Source organism: Hevea brasiliensis, chromosome 8 (genome assembly GCF_030052815.1).
Source record: "Hevea brasiliensis isolate MT/VB/25A 57/8 chromosome 8, ASM3005281v1, whole genome shotgun sequence".
Lineage (NCBI taxonomy): Eukaryota > Viridiplantae > Streptophyta > Magnoliopsida > Malpighiales > Euphorbiaceae > Hevea > Hevea brasiliensis.
In genome coordinates this window covers 89236531-89240879 of record NC_079500.1, presented here as the reverse complement: position 1 = coordinate 89240879, position 4349 = coordinate 89236531, and the positions used below count along the sequence as shown (strand labels likewise).

The 4349-nt window shown below is 42.7% G+C and overlaps 1 long non-coding RNA gene across 1 annotated transcript; it reads right to left on the bottom strand.

Annotated features, from left to right (window-relative positions):
* Window positions 1–291: 291 nt before the first annotated feature.
* On the bottom strand, window positions 292–3665 carry LOC131182535 (uncharacterized). Its single transcript, XR_009150812.1, has 3 exons — window positions 3085–3665; window positions 2581–2638; window positions 292–2007 (listed from the first exon to the last, which is right to left on the bottom strand). It is a non-coding gene; the product is annotated as an uncharacterized LOC131182535 (long non-coding RNA).
* Window positions 3666–4349: the final 684 nt, after the last annotated feature.

Genomic DNA, 4349 nt, shown 5'->3' with positions numbered 1-4349 from the left:
CTATGGAAGAGGGTGATCGTTCAGTCGATCAATCGATAGAGACTGAGGTACAAGGGGATGCCCCAGCCCTACACAATGTCAGTGGATCAGCAGCACCAGCCCCCTCAATACCGCAGTTTCCTGCTCAGTTTGCTCAGTAGATGGCTGCAATGTTCCAACAAATGGCTGGTAATGTGCCTACTCAAGTCCCACTACAGACACCTGTGATACAACCACAGTCTTCTGCTAGGCAGTACGACAAATTGATGAAATATGGAGCTACTGAGTTCAAGGGGACAGTAGATCCTTTAGAGGCAGAACAGTGGTTAGAGAGAATGGATAGGGTATTCAAGAAGCTACATTGTACAGAGAAGCTCAGATTTGAATATTCAGTGTCTCTACTACAGGGGGATACATATGACTAGTGGAAAACCATTCCCCATAGTCTGGTAGAACCTTCAGTACTAACATGGAATGATTTTCTACGGGAGTTCAGACAAAAATATGTCCCTGATGCTTATGTGGACCAGAAGCTGCAAGAGTTCCTAAGTCTGAAACAGGGGAGTAGATCAGTGCCTGAATATGAAAGAAAATTTTCCCGCTTGAGCCATTATGCAGTAAGTCTACTTGCTACCAGCAGGGAGAGATGTAAGAGGTTTGAAACCGGCTTGAAGCCCAGTATCAGATTACAAGTGGTCGGATTCAAACATAACAACTTCTCCGAGCTTATTTCTTAAGCACTAGAATTAGAAAGAATTGAATTTAAAGTGGCCCCTAAGAGAAAGAAATCAGAGAAGACAGAAAAAGAGGGAAAGTCAGTAGAACAGAGTTCCAGTGGTCCTACTGGAAAGAGGAAAAACTTTGGGGGACATTACAGAGGTGGTAAGAAGTCCGGTAGGGGAAGATATTTGGGACAGAAATCCTCTATCTGGTCAGCAGAGTACCAGAAGTTCCTACCCTCCCCGCCAATGTGAAACTTGTGAAAGAACTCATGGTGGGGTATGCTACAAGGCCATAGGAGCCTGTTATAACTGTGGAGGCACAGGGCACTTTGCCAAAGACTACACCAGTACTCGCAGAGTTGGACCACCTCCTACTACTGCTGAAGGGTCAGTCCAGAATCCTGTCACCAGAGGTTCACAACCACCTAGCAGAGGTAGAGGTAGGGGTAAAGGTAGTCCAGCAGGCAGCCAAGGCACAGTGAATCAATCAGAGCAAGGCAGTGCTCCGGTCAGAGTCTACGCAATGAGACAGAGAGAAGAGGCCGAGACATCTGATATTGTGGCTGATACCTTCTTAACTTTTAATCAAGATGTGTTTGTGTTATTTGATCCGGGTTCTACCCATTCTTATGTGAGTGCTAGCATCATTGATTGCATTGCTGTTTCATGTACAAAAATGGACTTTGAGGTGCTAGTAACAAGTCTACTAGGATAGGAGGTCAGGGTCAATAGAATGTATAGGGATTGTCCTTTGGTGATCCAAGGACATACTTTTCTGTCTGATCTTATTGAAATGCCCTTAAGAGATTATGATATCTTCTTGGGCATGGATTGGTTATGTCACAACCCAACCTATGGGCCGGACCGGCATTAGGACCTGGGCCAGCCTAAAGCCCCCGAGGCCTGTAGTAAGCCTAACTATTCCTTAACCCAACTCTAAGGCCCATTGGGCCCAATTTCAAGAATTCAACCGGATAGAGTCCGGCCATAATGGACCTTTCAATAGGGAGTTTTTGACTCACCCGACCTGTAAACACAATATATAATCATTGGGGAGCTCAGCTCACCCTCCACATACTCATAACAACATAAAATAAATGGGAGTTCAGCTCCCTCATCCAGTCCATCAACATGCATAAAATAATAAGTTTACAGGTCCAAAATAACAATTTATATTACAGACCCAAATCAAATAAATATTTCTAACACATGCGAAAATTCTAGAAGTTAACTGAATTATACAAACATTAATAAACGACCTGTGAGAGAGAAAAGCAGGTTAACCTCAAAAATATCCTCCTATGGCCTGGAAAAATATTGAACAGGAGTGAGTGTTCGACTCAGAGAGTAAAATATCAATTTTAACCATAATCTCTATAACTATCTAAAACTAATGCACCCTGTAGAGTGAAATGCAACATCAGCAATATTTTCACATCATAACAGCAAAAAGGTAATTTAGAGCACTCACACACCCAGTAATATCAATCATAATATATGGGAGTTGATCCCCTATACAGCCCTCTTAAATCCAACCTGTGCCAGCGAAGAACTCAAGCTGGACTTTCGCTTAATAAACCAAATCGGGGCCCCAGCGAAGAACTCAAGCTGTGACTACCCCGAAGGACCGGGTCCCAGCGAAGATCTCAAGCCGTGACTACCCGCCCTATCTATAGCCAACACCACATCACACGCACGCCAACGCACGCACACTGCTCCAAATTACCACAACGACATCCATGGCACTTTAACAGTTGTGAATGCAACATAAAACGTGCCTAGAGTTTAACTACATAGATATAAACATATAAGTGATGCATGGGCATGCTTGAACATATAATAATAGTGAAATTACAATTAAAATTAATATTTTACTCACAGACTTGACAACGGTCACTGAAGAGGTTGGGTGGAGGAAGAAGGCTGTCCCGGCTCACCTGACAATTTTATTGCAATTATTTAGTAAATTTGACTCAATACAAACTAAGAAAAGACCAAATACGTCCTAAGTCGTGCCGAAAATTTGGCAGAGTCTCCCCTATACCTAGGACCTACCCAACCTGCAAAAGGGTTCAAAACGCACTTCTATATTCACAAATCATACACTCACAACTCAATCACATCACACAGCCCCTCCTGGGCCCATCGAAACAGTCCTCGATCACAATATGTAAATTTATAGTTTAGTCCTTATAATTGATCATTTTTGCAAAAACTGCCCAAATAAGCTCTAAAAATTCTAAAACTTTGCCCGCGGTCTTTAACAATATTACTAGGCTATTGCAAAAAGAATCATAATTTTCTGAGCTACCATGAATATTTTATGGATTTTTAATCCCATTTAAGCACTAGAAAATTACAAAAAAGCAAAGTTCAGGTTTACCTATGCCGATTCCGACTTTGGGGACGCGCTCGGGACATCTGACAATGGTGGGGTAGCCAAAACCTCGATCCAATTTGGAGACTTTTTCGGTAGCCGGTCTGTCTGGCCGGAAATTCACAGACCTGGACAACTATCGAATTTCCGCGAATTGAAGATACCTACACGAAGCCCACAACACGGGGGTTAGTACATAAATTTTATGAAAATTTTTAAACTCATTTAATGCTTGAAAAAACACTACAAAGTTTCATGGGACCCACCGAAAAACGGTGTTGAAAAATTTTGAAATTTATATTGTCGCGAAGCTCTCGACGAGTGGAGTGCTCTGGTACTCTCGGTTTTCTCGTGGGGTTCACGGTTTGCGAGAAATCTAGCCCAAAAGTCAAAATGGGCTAAAACTTCTTGGACAAAAATTGGACAAACCGCTCGATGGATTTTGGTGTTCTTGGTGTCTATGGAAAGCTCTCGAGGTGTAGATGGGTTTAGACTCAAGACCCGGCCCAAATGGTGGCCGGATTGGCCGAATTTCGGCCGGGAAGACGAAGAGGCGCGTTTGCGCGTTGTGTCGCTTTGTGCAACGTTTCCCAAAGATTCCGTGTGGCGTGAGTGGGTGGGAGGCACCGGGTGGCTGGAGAGGCAGCTGGTCGGCGAGGGGAGGAGGGAGGAGAGAGAGAGAGAGAGAGAGAGAGAGAGAGGAAGGAGAGCACGCGCAGGAAGAGGAGAAGAAGAAGAAAAAGGAGCGGCCCGATCCGGTCCGGTTTGATTCGGTCGGTTCGATTCAGGATACAAAATTTTAAATTTTTACTCTACCTTGGGACCGAAACGAGGCCCAAAAATTTCGAAAAAATTCTAGAAAACTCAGAAAAATTTATAGACTCCAAATATATTTTTAGTTTTGCCATGTGGTCTTTAAATTAATTTTTAAAAATCATCAAAGTTTTATATTTTCGAGAAATCAAACCCGATTTCGAAAATCTGAAAAATTTCAAATAATTTCCTAAAATTTAAATAAAATTAAAACATCAATATTTACCCAAAAATAATAAATTTAAAAATTAGGGGTGTTACAGGTTAGCCAGGCATCACGCCATGATTGACAGTAGACTGAAGACAATCACTTTTGGTCTCCCTCAGTACAGTGATGTAGTAATACATGGGGAGAGGCAGCTATTGCCATCAAATGTCATTTCGGCTACACTAGCCAGAAAAATAATCAGAAATGGGTGTGAAGCATACTTGGCACATGTGGTAGACACCCAAGTGGG